This window comes from Lygodium microphyllum, chromosome 19 (assembly GCF_053477565.2).
Source record: "Lygodium microphyllum isolate KBCC chromosome 19, Lygodium_microphyllum_v1.1.10, whole genome shotgun sequence".
In the NCBI taxonomy this organism is placed as follows: Eukaryota; Viridiplantae; Streptophyta; class Polypodiopsida; order Schizaeales; family Lygodiaceae; genus Lygodium; species Lygodium microphyllum.
Window position 1 is genome coordinate 61,862,425 of NC_141153.1, and position 19,332 is coordinate 61,881,756.

Below are 19,332 nucleotides of genomic sequence, written 5' to 3' on the forward strand. Positions count from 1 at the left end.
TTCGGATGAGGAAGAGGCCACAAAATGGGCAAGATACGAAAGGGTGGACACAACTTGGACCAAAGGGGGGGTGCCCTTTGGGGACTTTTAGCCCCCCCTTGAAATTTTATGCAAGAGGCATGGAAAAAAACGTGGTGGCATGGAGGAAGCGTGAGTAGTAGGGCAGCGCATCAAGGGGCCAATCCTTGCGATATAGGAGAGCTGTAGTGGGGCCGCGGTGATTCTACCGAGAGGTTGCCTCCCATGTATGTGATTATTGTGGCATTGCCAATGTGTAAGGGTTCTCCCTCTGAGGAGTTTATAGAAAGGGAAATGTTGGACTACAAAACTACAAAACTATAAACGCATAGATTAGGCTTCAGGACAGTTTGTCCTTTAGCAGCAGATTGACGCTCCTAGTCCGCGAGACCGTGAGGGTGTGTTTGTCTGTCATGAGCATGAGGTCCGGCTAGTGCCATAGCCAGTGCCGGTCCATTTTAGGTCCCATTAGTGGTGCGTTTGTTGGGAGCTGCCAACAAGTGGTGGTTCTCGAATCTAGGGTTGTTAGGGACCAAAAAGTTGGTTTATGTCCTTTGACAAGGATCGTCAAGCCAAAATACAAAAAGCAGAACGTGCTGAGAGGGCTAGACGGCGGAGATTGTAAGTCATTATTCTCCTCAAAGGAGTAGCCCGATACGCATAAAAGGCAGTGGTCTTAGTAACCCAACTACTGCACATAGTCCTTTAGGTGCAGGAGGAAGTGCAAGTTCTTCCTCTCTTCCACCAAGTCAACCCACTTCAAGTGGGGGTGTGATCTCATTAGCTCAAACTCCCATTGTCAATCCGATTGTCGTCATGGCACAACCCATCGCAATTACTGCAGGGACGCTAGATTTGCCAGCTTTAGGAGTTCCTTGGCCCATTTTTAATGGCTTAGCTGAAGAAGATGTGGAGTTTCACATTTGTGAATTCCAAAGATTAATGTTTAATTACCGTATCCAAGATGAGGGATATCATATGATGTTCTTTAACATGACATTAAAAGGAAGGGTTGCAGTATGGTATCATAGCATAGAGACTAGAACCATAACCACAATCGACCAATTTTATGCAGCTTTCCAAGGAGAATATGCCCCTGAAAGAGGTGGCCAATACTGGTTGCGTGTGTTGAATGTAACACGCCAAGACCCCCATGAGAATGTGAAAGCCTATGCCAAGAAGCTTAAAGAAGTGTTTCGTAAGTTACAAACTTACATTCCTATTCTGCTGATTGCCCAATTGCAATACTTCTTGCATGGGAGGTACAATTGAGCAGTGTGGCTTTGGCTGATATAGACACTGCCATTACGTGGGCAGAAGGAGTAGAGTCACGATTACAAATGGCCTACTCCTCTTGAATAAATCTTAACGCGGGTCTAGTACCTAGAGACAATTTACCATTGATAAATGGAAGTCAAGGGATGCCTATGAATAACCCTAATGGGAGAGGAAGCATGGTTCAAAATGTACCTTTGCTGCCAGCTCCTCCCAGTGTGACTATGCCTATGGCTACTCAGTTGGATCCACCAAATGTTGGAGGCCAAGTTTCAAACCCTAATTTTGTTCCTGTGAGTCAACAACCAATGCCCAATCAAATTGTTAGGCCAATGGAACAAAGGATAGACGATCAAGGCTATGAGTCGAGTGCATCTAATGTCCTTGGTGAAGTTAAGGATATGATGAAGCACTACACTGACATGATTTCTGAACAATATCGGCAAATAGCTGTTGACGTCAATTTCCTAAAGAAGCAGCAGAATCTGATAGGGAGTTGACACCCTGAAGAGGGTGGCCCCTCAAGATTCAGTTGTAAGTGGTGTGGCGGACAACATTTCCCTAGAAACTGTCCAAATGTTAAATGTGATATTTGTGGGAAGTCGGGCCACTTAGCTGCTACCTGTTGGAGTAAGATTAGTTCCCTCCAACAAGGGAGTAAACAGCCAGGTCTAGTTAATCATAGAGCGCAAGGTAATAACCTGTAGCAAAATGATGGACCAAGACAAATATTGCAAAGGGGAAAGACCACTATAGAAGGGTTACCACAAGGCAATGGAGTCAGCCTTATCGAGGTTGTACGCGTCAATGGCACTGAAACCTCTAACCTACGAGCCGTGACAAGAGGCCAAAAGGCTAAAGAGGGTGATAAAGATAATGCAAAACTGGTCGAGGGAAACCCTAAGCAAGGGGATAAGAGGATGCAAGTCCTGAATCCTAGTGTGGAAGGGGGACCTCTAAGGCCTATTGACAGAAAATTCGATCCTAAGAAAGATGAGGAAGTGCCAAGAAAGAAGGCAAGAGCTAAAAGAGAAGAGAGAATGGTTTGGCGAGAAAAGAGAGCTTTGGCAACCTATCATGATTTTGACTTAGCAAGTTCTCTTTGTGAAGTCAAACCAGATGTAAACCTCTTACAGTTGATTAAATTATCTCTAGGAGTACACAAGGAATTCAAGAAGATAATGTGTATTGGGTATATTGTAGAACCTTTGGGCATAGCACGAGTAGGGGAAGATTGGTTTGATCATGCTGAAAAGAATTGCCCTAGGGTTCCAGCATACGTGGATTGAATATTAGTAGAGCATGCTATCGTAGACACTGGGTCCTCCGTCAATATCATGAGTTTAGAGTTGATGGAGAGGTTGGGTCTAGGCATCCAAAAAGATAGCTCCACCCTTCTTAGAATGGCTGATGATAGTCTAAGGCAACCAGAAGGTTGCGTTACTAAGGTCCATGTTACAGTTGCAAGTGTAGAATGCTTCTTGGACTTTAGGGTAATAAGATTTGCAGGACATCCTAGCTATCGAGTCTTGCTAGGCAGGCCTTGGATCTTATGAACAGACTGTCAAGTTGATATACCCGCCGGTCGAATGGTTCTAGGTAGAGGTGCTAATCGAGTAATAGTCGATGCTAACCCTGAGTCTCCTCAGAGTGAGAGAGCTCCTTTATCCTCTACTAAATTAGAAACATCAGATGATCCATCTGGTAGTGAGACATCATCCATTGACGAATCTAAAGAGGGGTCCACTACAGAGGATATTTATCAGATAACTCTAAATGAGCCGGTAGAGCCGCAAGATAGGATAAGAAACGCGGATGTGATTGAGTTAGACCTTGGCATGCCGAATGATTCGCGGCCAATTAAATTAGGTTCCATGCTCAGTTCAACAGAAAGGGAGGACCATGTGTCCTTGATTCAAGAATTCCACAACATCTTTGCTTGGAGTTATGATGAGCTGAGAGGCATTCCTCCCAGCCTAGCTGTTCATACTATTCGCGTAAAAGAAGGCAGTTGCCCTGTGCATCAGAAAGTAAGGCGTATGCCTTTTGAATTGAGGGACGGGCTATTTGAGGAGTTACAGAAGTTATGGAAAGCTGGTTTAATCTTCCCTGTACAGCACACGGAATGGTGTTCACCAGTTGTTATCAGGAAGAAGAAAAACAACTAAATCCGACTATGTGTCGATTTTAGAGAGCTGAATAAGCAGACGGTTAAGGATTACTACCCGTTGACATTTATTGACTAGATTTTGGATCAATTAGCAGGTAGGGAAATATATATGTTTATGGATTGCTTTGCAGGATACAACCAAATGGTAATTGCAGAGGAGGGCAAGTTGAAAACAACTTTTATTACTATCTTTGGTACTTTTACGTACCATGTGATGGCCTTTGGTTTGTGCAATGCATTGGGATCATGGAAACGAACAGTAGACAAGACCTTTGGTGACATCTCCCCAGATGAGTTGAAAGTATTTATCGATAACCTAGGGGCAGCCACTGTAAGGGAAAGGATGTTGATTATTTTAAGAAAGTGCTTTGAGTGCTGTAGACAATTTTGTATCACTCTTAACCCACAGAAGTGTGTCTTTGGAGTGCCTTATGGGCTATTGCTAGGCCATGTGGTCAGTTCAGTAGGAATCGCAACTAACCCTGAAAAGATCAAGGTTATAGTCGCTATGAGTCCACCACGCACTCGAAAGAGGTAAATAGCTTTTTGTCCATCGTTAGGGTACTATCGGAGGTTTATAAATGCCTTGGCAGAAAGAACATTGCCACTAACGAACTTATTATCTTTTAGCTTTCTATTTGTATCGAGCGACCCTTGTAAGGTAGCTTTCAAGGATGTGAAACAGGAGCTAGTAAAAGCACCAATTTTAAAAGCACCTAAAAGAGGAGAGGTATTTTATATATTTTTAGCAGCCACCATGCATAGTATCAGTTGCTGTTTAGCCCAAATATGGGAGGAAAAGTGGTATCATTCGATAGCTTTTGCTAATAAAAAATTAGGCATTTCAAAAATTAACTACACCTACATGGAGAAGTTGTGCCTTGCGATGGTCTTTGCGACTAAAAAATTCAAGCACTACATCCTCTATGGCCTTGTGATGGTCTTTGCGATCATAGGAACACTATATCGTTAGGGTGTTGAGGATATCTATCGCCGATGTGTGATGTCTGACGAGGTTCCTTTCATCTTGGAAGAGTGCCACTCGTTGGGAGACGAGGATGCACTCTTTGAACGTTTCACGACCAGAGCCCACCTGGATGAGCTGAAATTGCAAAGCTTATTACACCACGAGGTAGCTAAACGTCGGATGAAGCAGTTGCATGACCTTAAAGCAAAGAAGTATACCTTTAAAAAAGGGCAATTAGTTCTGTACTATGATGCGCGTAGGGAGCTGTTTCCAGGGAAGCTAGAACCTAGATGGGTGGCCCCTACAAGATTGTTAGGATAGGGAAAAATAGGTCTACAGCTCTACTAGTTGATCTGCAGCAGGGAGTAGAATTTAAAAATAAGGTTAATCTTAATAAGATTAAACCTTATTATTTCTAAGTATGCTAATACGGAGAAATGCATTGTAGGTCCATGCTGGGGCTGATTTGAGACTTGCAAAAGAGCTTACAGCTGGTTGATGGGGCGGTTAATTCCTTATTTGGAGCACCCATATCTGGAGCAGAGATACCATCAGGGGAAACTTATCTGGTGGAGCAAAGGATACAAAGTGATTGAGCAAGAAGGCGAAACCTTTGTATCAAAGTCTTCTGCCATCACTGCTTACGAATGTTGACAAGTATCCCTGTTGAGTTCAATGAAGAAGGTGGGATGGAGCCGTCAGTTCATCCTCTAAACATGCTAAATTTTGACTATCATAATTACGAATAGAGGAGTTCGTGATGGCAGGCTGTGTAAACCCATTGTGGACGTACACATTATATTTTGACAAAGCGTCCAAGGGCCTTAATAACAAGGGGAGTATTGGAGTAGTAATTCGAGATCCCCGACGTAGAGCTACGATGAAGTTAGTTGCTTATCTCGGGGTAGGATTCACTAACAACATGGCGGAGTATAAAGCCTTGATTATGGGACTGCATATTGCCAAGCAAGGTGGTATTCGGCGGTTGTTAGTAAAAGGGGATTCCCAGTTGATCTTGAATTAGCTAGATGGGACATACACAGTGTGGAATCCCATCCTTTGTATGTATCATCGAACTGCCATGACCCTACTTGAGGAGTTTGGGAGAGTGTCTCTTCAGCTGATTCCACATTACTGGAATCAGTTTGCGGATTCACTGGCAAACCTTGCTTATGAAGAAGACCTTTTCTTCAACTGTGGTCCTAGTTTGGATATTGCTATCAATAATGAGATAGGACCCGGTTGCTTGTGGGGAATGTTATCAGAGCATGCGATATACGGCAGGCGATGGTTGATATGGGTGATGCAAAGAGTAGCCGAGACCCATCTACGGTTGTTATCCTGGACCCATAGGCTGATTAGACAACATGTTATGCGTATGCCTCTTGCTATATATGCAGGAGGGATGGGTCATAATCTTATGCATTTAGCTTAGGGCTGTGAGCCCTATTTTTCCTTCTTGGAAAGGAGCATATTATTGTATATCTGTACTATTTCGAAGAGGATGTGTAGGTGCTATTCTGTTTGATCTCGTTAGGCCAAGAGGGCCAGTTTTGTGAGGTTTTAAATGTTTTGTTTCATTAGGCCAAGAGGGCCGATCAGATTTTGTAGTGAAATGCTTTATTTCATTAGGCCAAGAGGGCCGATCAATTTTTGTAGTGAAATGCTTTATTTCATTAGGCCAAGAGGGCCAGTCGTCTGTTTAGTACGGGTGCGGTTAATGGTTTCTTATTTTAGTCCTATGCTAGACAGGTTCAAAGAAGAGCTTGGAAGGAGCCTATGTCGCAAGGGAGCTTCTCGTGGCCCTATCCAGGTGATATCTCTCCTTTACGAGTACCGTATTTTTATGCTATATGTGTCTGTGTACTTGTAGGGGATTTTCTTTTCTTGTTGGGGACCGACATCTAAGGCATGAAGTCCTGGGTTTAGGTTAGGTTTGTCTGAGGGAGGGCTGAGTAGTCGTTGCCTCCTATAAAGACATTGCCAGGCATCAAAAGACCTATTTTAGAAGGCAGTTCTAGTGACCCTGTTCTGCTAGCTTGCTAGGCAGCCGTTCTAGGAGTTCTTGCTTAGTTGTGAGGCAGTTAGAGAAGCTTGCCGGAGGACAAATGATGATGATAGGGGGAAAAAAACCCCTCGAATATCTCAACGAAAATAAATATATAAAAAGGTGTGTAAAAAGGGGTTCTAACCCCTATAAAAATAGAAAAGAAAAGAAAGGAAAATTTATATGCAGTTGCTCATCGCCTTGCGAAGGCCTGGTAGGTTCCTGGGGACGAGTCAGACCTGGGGCCGATGCCTTGTCTTCCTAGGGTGGCGTCTCGTTGGAAAAGAAGAAAGTAAGGAAGGTTGGAGCGAAAATAAAAGTGAGCATCAGAAAAGGATTAAGTGTCGCCTCGCGAGGGCTTGGTAGGTTCTTGGGTACCGAGATAGGACTCGAGGCTGATGCCCTGTTCTCCTTGGGTCACTACGCTCAGCTCCCTCCTTTTTACATGCCCGAGTATGGGGGAATAAAAACCTAAAAGAAGAAATACGCTAAAAGAAAATACTTCTTGACCAGGCTATAGGAGTCCTCACCTAGTAGGAGCTTTTAGGGGGTGTTGTCCTTAGTTAGGTAGGTAGTTCAGACCATCACTTAGGGTGACTTCTTTGATAGTTCTTTTTAGTTTGGCTATGTTGGAGCAGTCGGTTAGTGACTAGCTTCGAACCTTCTATCAGATTATGCTAGGCCTACTCCTTGTGGATTTCATGCCTTGGTTTTGTCAGGGGTAGGGTGAGCATTGTGCTATGTTTTAGTATGTATCTATTTTGTATCAGCTTGATGCTTCCTTTGGTTGTTTTGTGCAGATCTATTGTGGGATTCGACGGGCTGAGTCGCCCTATCCTATAGTCGCCAATGAGAGCGGAGCTTTGAGCCTGGAATGTGCCTAAAATTTTCCAAAAAATCCAAAATTTAGGGGAAAAATCTTCGACATCGAAGACAGCGGTTGCAGCAAAGACGATTTTAAGCACCAAGTGAAAGATGACCTTTAAAAGGCGTACAAGCAACACTTGTGGATTTTTTATAATTTTTTTGACTGCCGTGCAGGATGCCGGGAGCTGCCAGTCAGTGCGGGATGCTGAGACGGATGCACATGATTTTTCAGAGGTCAAATCGGAGTCCAGACGCGGAAGAGGCAAAAAATTGGCCAAATTTGAAAAGGTGAATAAAAAATTAAGGCCAAAAGGGAGGGGGCACCCCCCCTCTCAATTGTTTGGAAGTGTGGCGGCAGCATCTTCACGGCAAAAATGATGCCGAAGAAATCGCCTCCCCCCCCCACAAATCGATTATGGGACAGCAAGCAACCTATGCAACAGACAATGCCCGGCAAATTCTCCTTCTTCCTTAATCATATCACCGGTCTTCACACAAGATATGGCTGACTGAATGAAGAGATCAGAATCTAAACTTTCTCTCTCCTCCCTCTCTCTCCTCTCTATGGGCCGTTCATGCGCACTAACTTGAAGGAGGAATCATGAAGGAGATTGAAGGAAACTGTGATGGAGATTGATGGAGATGCTGAAGATTGATGTGCAACATTGGATTGAGAGCAATGGAGGCTCCATTCGCTGGTCAGGCAGTCATTTAATGCATCTCGGGTTTTGTAAAAACACGGTATGACCATTTTTATGAAGAAAATGAAGGGTTTTTGGTATTTAATGATGGTAATGATATTTTTATTGGATAAAAATTTGTTTGAGTGCTGGTTGCATCATGATTAATTGCCGTTTATAAAAAAATTTTGATTTGGCAATGATTTACATGCGTTATTTAATTCCCGTAAAACCCGAAATGCGGTTTTAAAGTGATAAAATGATACTTTTGTCGTTTCGGGTGGTGAAATGCATTCCTATGGGAAAAAATGGAAAATAAATTGAATGATAGTACGCTGAAGTGATTGGAACAAGAAAAATAAGAAAATAGCATATTTTATTGCCAAATAAATCAAGAAAATGGAAAAAATAAGAGAAAAAATAGAAATACGCTTCACAAAAATAAGGAAAAATATAATGATTGTTTGTGGATGTATGGTAGTGGCAAAGCATGAGGCTTAGCCTCAGTTTTCCCTATCTCCTTGTCAAAGTTGGTGATTTATCACTTTTCATACATCAAAACATGACAAAATGAACCTCTACACCTATGCAACAAAAGCAATACCCAAACGTAGGGGGTTGGGATGTTTGAAGGGTGCGATTTGCGTGCTGATTATTGCTGATTTTCTGATGCATATCATGACATGGATTTTGTTGTATTTTAATTAAGAGGATAGTAGCACGAGTGTCGTCTCGGTGCTATCTTTACATCACTGCAACGAGTTAGTGAATGAGCAAAGCTTGGTTGTGCACAACACATTTCTGATTGGAAAATTATGTTTGAGCACTTTAGGATCATCCATCTTTGCATGCGCATGTCAACCATGGTATCAGAATACAAAGGATTGGATGCATAGCACTTGTTTTCGATGACGATGACCCACGCTTGAGTGTGGAAGGGCAACCTAAGCCGTAGGATAGACGTTCGTTTCTTGGGGGATTATTTGGTAAGGACACATGGTATCTCCTGGAATACTTTCAAAATGAAAGAGTGGAGTTTGTTTGTTTGTTCTATATGTTGAGCAGCACATCAAGGGGCCAATTCCTGCGATGTAGGAGGGCTGCAGTGGGGCCGCGGTGATTCCACCGAGAGGTTGCCTCCCATGTATGTGATTATCATGGCATTTATTGCCAATGTGTATGGGTTCTCCCTCTGTGGAGTTTATAGAAAGGGAAACGTTGGACTGCAAAACTATAAACACATAGATTAGGCTTTAGACAGTTTGTCCTTTAGCAGCAGATAGACGCTCCTGGCCCGCGAGGCTGTGTGGGTGTGTTTGTCTGTTATGAGCATGAGGTCTAGCTAGTGCCATAGCCAATGCCGGCCCATTTGAGGTTCCATCATGGCCTAGGTTGAGCTCCTTGTCCTGCCCATGGTTAGTGCTCGTCTTTGCCATGTCCGCGGTCTCTCTCTCTCTCTCCACCAAGTTGTTGATGAGATCGATTAGATCGGGTAGATCCACTCCTCCAATGGTGTTTGTTCCTCTTGGCTTCTCTGCTACGTCTTTCACTTGGTCCTACGCTTGGGATTTTGATCACCAGACTATGTCTGCAGATCTTTTCCTATTGGTGGGTTCGTTCTTGGGTTATGTTTGAGTGTGTTCCTTGTTAATTATGAGCAATCCTCAATTTACAATGATTCAATGTGTGTGTGTACCCCTTTCCGTGCACTGTGTGCAATCAGGCTTTTGGATTTTCTTAAGTGTACTTCAAGTGTTGGAAAATAGTGCAAGTGCAAAGGCAAGTGACTATGTGACTCTCGCACTCTCATTTACAAATTTGGCCTGATAAGCTGTGAGCTTGGTATTTGGCCATTCTTACTAGTCCTAGGGTTTGTGTTGCGTCATTCAACTCGATCAGAATCCGTTTCGGGATCTATGACTCAGTCTTGTGCTACTTAGCGGCTTGGGCTGCTATATCGTTGGATAGAGTTGCTTCTAAGTCCACGTTTCGTTGATCTACCTATTTCTCATGTCAGAAAGGTGTTCTAAGCGTCTGTATGGCCTTTGGGAGTTCGTACAGCAATGGTTTGGTCAGCCAAGGTCTTTCGGTTAAAAGTTTGGAAAATTCCAGATTTGGCCGAGTAGGTCCAAATCGCAAGGGCCAAATGGCCGATTTGGCCTGTTCAAGTGGATGAGGGCAGAATGAGAATGGGATAAATGCAATTGGGCCGAATGTATGATTCAGACCATCTGAGTGGGTTGTCCAAGGGTCGAATGTCTGAATGGGCCGAGTCTAGTGGGCCGAATGCCAAGTTGGTCCGAATGGTTGATTTACCGAGTGGTGGGTGTCTGAGTGGTAGTGGGCCAAATGGCCAAATATAAGAGGGCTAAGGGCCAATTCTAGGACTCAGCCTAGAATCACCGTCAGTCAGACAGCCGAACGCGGCATGATTTTGGCCAACACAATAATAAATGGCTCGAATCCCGTGATTTACCACATGCCCCATAGCAAGCACCTCTAGATCAAAGCTATAGACAAGGGAGAAGAGTTGTGCATACCTCCAATGCGCTAAAAACACTTGGGTGAGTTGATCAATCCAATGCAGGCAATAGGTCTCTCTCTCTCTCTCTCTCTCTCTCTCTCTCTCTCTCTCTCTCTCTCTCTCTCTCTCTCTCTCTCTCTCTCTCACTCTCAGAATGCAACAGTTGCAAATGAGCTCTTCCTTGACCTCTTGGGTTATAAACCCTTCCCAGGCTAAGCGACCTCTCCAATCACTCTCATGAGGCCAACATAAATCCCTTTGAGCACTCCTTTTTTCCCTTTTCCATGATCTATGGCTTGTTTGGGCTTGTTTTATAGAAGCAACCCTAAAGCTTTCTCGCTTTGATTTCTTGATCCTACCTACTCTAAATGCAACAAAAATCAAAAGTAGAGAACTTAAGTGATTTCTCCTACTTGCCTAATCATTAGAAATACAAAATACTTGTTTCAAAGATTAAACCCCCAAAGCACTGGTTTGGGGGTAAACTCTACTTTGATGCTCGATTTGAAGCATGTAAGAGCTCAAGCTTGAATCCGTTGGTCCCGACAATAGAACCAAAATGTAGAGGCGATTGCCAAGACCCACATACCACTTATTGTTTCAAGCATTTCAAGCAAGAACCTATGGCTATCTCTCACCTAGCTGGCACACCTTCAATCTACGCAGGTGTAGTGAGCTTACCTTGATGCCCCAACGAGTAACCTTCTCCTTCGAGCACTTTGATAGCTCCACGATTCATGATGCAAGCTCAAGTATCCTCAAGCCTCTTTCTCTAAGCTCCATCCTCCATAGCCATGCGAGAGGAGAAGAAGAAGAAGAAGAAGAAGAAGAAGAAGAAGAAGAAGAAGAAGAAGAAGAAGAAGAAGAAGAAGAGAAGAGATAATGGAGAGATTCACCTCCAAGATCCCTCACCCTCACACACTCCCTCCCTCCCTCACTCTTACTCCCTCCCTCAAGCACTCACTAACAAGCAAAGAGAAGAGAAGGAGAGAAAAAAGAAGAGTCATTTTTTCCACACACCAAAAAGTGAGCTCTTCATTCACTTTCAACTTTATATACAAAACCCTAAATCCCTTTTTGGGTGGTCTTCCCCTTATTCCCTTTTTTACATGACTAGCCCTCTTTCCCATTGTCTTCATATCTTCTTAGCTTCCTTTCCACCACTCATCTACCTTTACAATTTGCACAAGAGGGAGCGTGATGCTCTTTTACAATAGTTTTAGGGGTGCCTTGTATTTAATATGTGCTTTTGCCTTTGATTTGATTTTTGAGGCCGCCCTTGTGCTTTTAGTCATTCTCCTTCCTGCCTCTTCCGTTGTGCCATATTTGCTCATGGGCCATCTCTCTTAGGTCCACTTGTGCTTTTTCACTTTTTTCACTTTCTTCTTGTGCTAAGGTTAACATAGGTCTTTGAAGAGACCATATGAGTGGAGGACCAGCTCAAGGAGAGAAGTTCCAGGAGCTTAAATCAAGATAATACTAATTCTAGATCCTCAGAGGTGTGCATTGTAGTAGAAACCACCTTTTACTAGAATGTCAAGACCCTCGGTCCTGACCTTGCACCAATTGTAGTAGGTTCGGCCATGATGCTATGCATTGCAGACTACCAAGGAGACTTCCATACACCCAGCCATACAACCACCATACTTAAGGAATATGCCACCAAACTTCTTTGGAATGTGAGCCTCGTTGGCTCTTCCAACATCTAACGACATGAAACCAGACATTCCTAGAATGGAGATTAATCCCACAGGCATACCTAGGCCACTTGGACCTTTCATAACCCACCCACCAAGAGTGAGGCTCTAGTCCACTACGTGGAGGAGCCAAATGATGAGGAAGCATACGTGAGCTCTTATGTTTTTTGTACGACAAAGAGGGCAGTCCTATTCTCATGGACTATCAACCAGTGTTGGTGATGGCATTAGGCGGAGGTAGGGGTAGAGGTTTAGGAGGGAAAACCCAAGAGCCAATCACCTATTGGACTTGTTGTAAGCTAGGGCATATTTCTTTGTGTTGCCTCAAGAGGGAGCAAGCCAATCAAGAGAAGGCTGACCTTAGATGCCCAGAGTGTGGAATCACCCACCTATTTGTCAATTGTCCTAGATGAAAACCATCCTCTAATTTAGTGATCGTGCCACCATAAGTGCCATTGGGGCTCTTTAGAGTTGAAACACTCGACGGAGAGGCTACGCCTATCCCATTGCATGTATGACCCGTGAACTAGACTAGCATGTCATTGCTAGGGCCTAGTAACCTAGATGCAGCCTCTATAGGAAAAAGGAGCCATAGAGGTGAAGGAGCCATAGAGGTGAAGGAGGAATAGAACTATAGCGAAGGTCACACTTAAAATGAAGAGTGCCACGACACTAATTGTAGGGAAAAAAGTTGCAGATATAGAAGTGGAAACATCCACTCCAAAGACTGTGGAAAAGGGGAGTGCCAAGGTTGGGGATTACCCAACCCAAAGCGCTAGCTTGAAGCCATAGATAAGGTCAAGGAGTAGGTTAGAGAAGCCTAAGAGCACTTGAAGGATGCTGAGCCCATTCTAGAAGATGAAATCGATGAGCTCTCTAGTGTGAGCACATCGGTTTCACCTACGCAACTAAAGTCAAGAGATACTCTAATATTTCCACACAATAAAAGTTAGTTGGTTATTTTGAAAGTTAGTTAGTCAATTAATATGTTAGTAAGATTACTAACTTAAAAAAAAAAACTAACTAACGTTAATAATTAAGGATTTTTATTTAATTAAAAATATATATTAAAAAATCGAGAATCATAAATCCGATATTTTTCTCAGATTGACAAGGACCGTAGTCACCCTTCACGGAAGTTACAACATGAATGAGAGTTATGACCTATATTAATCACTAGGTTAATGTGTATAGTTTGGATGGTCTAAAAATATTAGATTTTTGGACAAGACTAGTATATTTTAGATATTTTAGATATTACTTATTGTAAATGTCCTAAAGAGATATGGAAATTTCTAAAACTGGATGTCATGTAAAAGAAAAGCAAGTGAGGTTTTAGTTAGTTTTGGAGATTTTATAAAAAGAAAAATGAAGAGAGGGATTTGCAAAATTGTGCATGCCGTGATCGCAATCTACAGACAGAAAACAACACTTCAAACAGAGAAAAGAAGGAGTGAACTGAGAGCTTTCTAATTAAGTGTCTTGGGGTTATACCCCCCTTTCGGAGCCAATGGAACCATCAGATTTATGATCTGAGCATCAGATCACTAATTTTCCAAGATCCCCCTCCACAAAGAGCTCCACTTCTCAGCCACAAGCCCTCTTATCTAATTCACTATAAATATGAAGCATAGGGAGGTGCAAGAAGCATAAGGAGATCTCGAGAGGCTGCAAGAAAGAGGTAGAGAGAAGGATACCCCTCCAAGAGATTGTGAAAGAGAGCTTGAGAGAGAGAGAGAGAGAGAGAGAGAGAGAGAGAGAGAGAGAGAGAGAGAGAGAGAGAGAGAGAGAGAGAGAGAGAGAGAGAGAGAGAGAGAGAGAGAGAGAGGCTACAAGGAAGAGAGTTAGCTCAATTCCCTCTATTTTGATCCTCGACTTACCCATCTTCTCTTACACTCCCCCATCTCGAATCTATTCCGCCTTCTTAATCTCTTGAGTCTACTTGCAGATGATGGCTAAATGTCACGTGCGAATGGAAATCCCATAACCAACAACGAAGCTTCATACAAAGGCATCATCGTCAATCCAATTGCGGTACCGGTCGTAAGTAATGTATTTCCAAATTGATAGATGCTTCAAAGTGCATGTATTAAGGAAAGTTAATTGCACCTAGTTGCATATGGCTTGTTTGTTGATAGAGCAATTACAAGGAGGAATTGGTCAAGGGTTATGAATGGCATAATCATGACATTAAGAATTGTGCATACAAGAGTTAAGTAAATTTTACATAGAATCACTCTTTGATCCCAAGGGAAAGAGTAGATATGTGATGGAAATATTATCACAACTATTCTTGCATTGTTTGGGAAGAATACAATTGGTTTTTTTATTGGATGTTCTAACAACATCCTAAATGCTTTTACATTCAACTGGTTGTTAGTTGTTGTTTGGATGATGTTCCAAGTGCTTGTGATTTATGATAAATGCATGGCAAGGTTCTGTGATGACAAGTTGCCATGGAAATAAAGGAATGTTTTCCTAGAAAATGATATTAGGACTGAATGCCTTGTTGTGCTGGATTCCTAAAGGATTTGATTAAGGAAGGATATATTGCACGGGTGGATCACATCCATGATTGCACCATGGATCAACCCAAAGAGGACACTACTCGATTCATGGACCGAAGGTTGAGTGGTGAATATGCCAACCATGGGAATGATGTTTAGCTCCTAGACAACTTGCAAGTCAGGTGGAGCTTTGGATACCCCTTGCTAGGTATAGAATGGAGTTGAAGACCTTCGTGGCCCCCAATGTCTAGGCATGTTGGGAGATCCTATTCTAGATAAAGGATTGAATTTGTGGTGCCATGTGATTTGGACTAGTTACTTTTGCAGGGCAGAAGGGATACTTCTATTGGGACAAAAGGGATACATAATTTCTCCTATATGGGTGGGAGACAAAGATTAACTTGAAGATATGTTAAGGAATTTGTTTGAACTTTTTTGTCAATAGATTGCTTGCTCTATTTTTGTGTTTGTGCTATAAGTTATGCGAATGAACCATGTTCCCTAAAATGCTTAATTAATGAAGTTGACTTTAAGTGTCACACATAAATGTGGTAGGACCTAATTAGAAAACTAAAGCTATTAAGGGAAGCGGATGGGTGGAACCCCCGACGGGTTTGTCCTACGACAGGGTGGTCCCAGAGAACTGGGAGGCTTCTCACAAGATTTTATCCTCATTCAACCTTTAGCTATTGTTAGGTTAGAACCCGATTCATGCTGTTTTAGGGGACTAGAATGGGACTATGCCCTACGGGCAGAGAGGTTGTGCAATGCATCCCTCTTGTTTCCCATTCTCTTTGAACCAAGTGCGGCATGGGTCTGCTTCGACTTGGGTATCTCTGCGTAAAGTAGGATGTCCAGGATCTGACGTTAGAATGCTGTTAGGAGACCTTAGCCACTAGGAGCCCAAATTTCAGGTCGATCTTAATGGGTTCGGCCGTGAACGTTCCGTTGCGAGGCGGATTTGGGAAATCCTAGGCAACAAAACTCGGAACATTCCATGGGAGTGCCGAGAAAAGATGCTTAGATTCATTTCTCGATTGACCGCTAAAAGCGTGCCTAGACAGCTGATGGGTGGGCACATTACAGATACATATGCACCTCAAACAATACCACATAGACAAAGCTTAAGTGCCACGAGATAGCAAACTAGCCAAGGCCATTGGACAAGAAGCACGGAATTAAGAGGGAAGCAAGCAGTGATACTGTTGATAGCCTCCTTACGACACTAGTGACAACCCCTGTAACCTTGCACTTAGGAGACCTGCTTACACAGCTCCCAACACTATGGCAAGAGTTAAAGTAGTGGGTGGAAGGACCAATCGAGTAAGGGGTAGCTGACTTACATGACCACGATGCAGTGATTCAGATACCTAGCTTGATGTTGCACTCAGTACCTAAGTCCTTACATGTTAATGATTTTTGGGAAAGAATAGAGATGCATGAAATCTTTCTAGTCTTAATGCTAGGAGATGCTACGAGGAAAGGGATTGTGGATACGGGTGCTAGAGTCAGTGTACTTAGCCACACAAACAGTGCTCTAGGATTGGGGTAGCCTTCTTGTCTCGAGAACGCTAGGTTTAATGTCACATTGGCTAATGGAAAGAAAGTTAGGCCATTTGGAGTGTTGAAGAATTGGCAATTGAAGATCACAGGAGTCCAATTTTCAATGGACTTCATTGTTATGAACAAAGTAGACTACAACATCCGCTAGACCGACCCTAGATGCTGAATGCATGAGTTATAGAAGACATGGGCAATGGTCTGATCCTCTCGAGCAATCGAACAAAATTAGTGAGAGTAAAGATGGAGATCTGGAAGACAATGCCTATCTACCTGAATGCCATCACCATTATGCTGGAAGGATGATGCTCAAGTTAGGAATCTTAAGGAATCTTACGGGCTACTAAGGAAATATATCCCTAGCCTTGAGGATGAGTGAGATTGGATGCACCTACTAGCCACCATCGATCTCCCATTCTTGGATGAAGAGGAATGCCGATGATCCCACGAATAAGCCCTCAGTACCATTATGCAGGATGGCCTGAATCTCTTGTAGTGGGCCCATCCCTGTTACATTCCATGTCTTGAACAACAAGCTAGATCTCCATGGGATCTTAAAGTACTTGATGGAAAAGCTGGATGGCAACCCAACTGCTAACCTTAAACCCCTCAAGGACCTTATGGAAAAACCCATGGAAATGGACCAAGGTACATGATCTGAACATGATGTACAATGGGGCCTTAGTCAAGGATGAGAAAGAAGATGAGCATAAAAACCTAGGAGATGACGAGCAGTCAGATGAGGACAATTTGGATGATGAGTACAAAGATTGTTGTTTCCTTAGTGAAGAGAGTGAAGAAGAGATTGACACAATAGAGTATGACACTAACGGACAAGTGATTGAGAAAATATGAGTAGATTCCAAAACATAGAAGGGGAATACCTTTAAAATCGAGAGAGGAATCATGCGAATAGAGTGCAATTGCACGTGGTTGGAACACTTACGGAAAATTGATTATACGAACAAGCAAGGCTCACCCAACTAAGTGCCACGCCACTATTTAGGATGGAATCACCTTCAGAGCTACGACCATCGGGAGAGACTCCCTATTCTATTGAAGAATGAGAGTTCAATTCTAAGTCAAAATAAGCACACATAGTGATCCTGAAATACCTCGACCACACCTAAGACCAGACACACCAAGGGAGACCTACCAATCCACTTAAGGCGCAGATGGTTGAGGGAGGAGAGAAAGAGATAACCTAAGGAGTCGAAAGCTGTGGAGCAGAAAAAACTGCAAGATCTACCCAGGCGATGCACAAAATTCAAGAAGGGCAATAGAGTAGTGATCTTGCTGGGTGCAAGAGGCAAGGACAAGAAAATGCACACGTAGAAGGGCCTGCCAAAGTCAAGGAGATTGACTTGGCTAGGGATGGGGAGAAGCCTCAACAAGAGAGAAATCTACTGTGTGCTCGAGAAAGATCGAATAATCTGCGGGTTCCTCGTTCATTAACAATCCGGAATCTATAGACGAATCATGAAGGATGGAAAAAAATCATTGGCTTGCTTCCCTTAAAAACATTTCAATGTAATGCACCGACTTGTATTCATAGAAATTGACAACTTGACCAAGCAGGAGAAGAAGCAAATCTCATTGCACTCATATGAGAGTACATAGACATATTCTCTTGGTCCCTCGTGACGAGTCGAAAGAAGTAGATCTGAGTATAGTGACTCATACTATTCCCATGACACCATACGCAATGCCGGCCAAGCAATGACCATATTCGATGAATTCCAAGCATGCCTATGCAATCAAGGAGGAGCTAGACAACTGTTAAGAGTTAGATTCATCTATGAAATTAGATATACTAACTAGGTTTCACTCATCGTAATTGTCTTGAAGAAGAACTGAAAAATTAGAGTGTGTGTTAATTATAAGAAAGTCAACATTTCTACAAAGAGAGACAACTATTCACTATGGTACACTAAGCATATGCTCGAGAGAGTGGCTAGCAAAGAAGCCTACAGTTTCTTGGATGGCTTCTCATGTTACAATTATGTGGCATCCTAATGACATGCATAAGACTGTATTCACCACCAAATGGGGCATCTTTACCTACATAGTCATGCCCTTTGGGCTGACAAATGCACTGGCCACGTTCCAATAGCTCATATGTGTAATCTTTAAGGACATGCTTAGGTAAGAGCTAGAAGTGTTTGTTGACGATTTGTGTTTTCACCCAAGTTGGAGGGAACACCTAGACAAACTCCATGTAGTCTTTGAACGATGTAGATTGTATCATCTCTCATTGAATCCCCTTCAATGCCAATTCTGGGTGAAACTATTGAGATGACAAGCTCAACACATGCGGACATTGATGATGGACCACTTGGTTAGATGGGTCCACACGTCTACACTTAGCACGTTGGTGGTCATTATGACTCTCACATGGCCACTGACTCATTACTTATTATATTCAGGTTGTTACACCTATTTATAGCTGGCATAGTTATAGCGCCAGTCGACTAGTGTAGTCCGTTATGCATTGTTTGACTTAGTAGGCCACTTTTCTTTATGTTGTATCTTATCTATACTTTGTGTACATTGTAAAGAGTATGGAAGAAGAAGAAGAAACCAGCAAGAAAACGTTTTGGCCTCCATCTCTCTTCTTGTCTCTTGAGTGAGCTTCTCCTTGTGCATTCTGTGTGTGTTTAGCGCAGCATCTTGAGCAAGTCCCCCTACCACGCGATTCTTGACATGGTATCAGAGCCGCGCCACTGAGAGAGGGTGATTTCAAAGGCTGAAGCAAAGGAGAAGAAGCAAGGTTCTAGCAAGCAAGCCACGGGTAAGAAGCTCTCCCATTCTTCCACTCTCTCTCTTGGATAGTGCCTGTGGAGGCACTGGAAGCAGGGTCGAGCAAAAATCTCAGATTGTAGTGAGATTTGGTGTGCGCGAAGAGCACTGTGTATTCTGTAGATAAGCCCTTTAAGGCTTGCCCGTAGTTATTTTGGGCATCTGAGGCCATTTCAGGCCCCGTTTTAGAGTCGCAAGGTTGCGGACAACAGTTTCAGGGT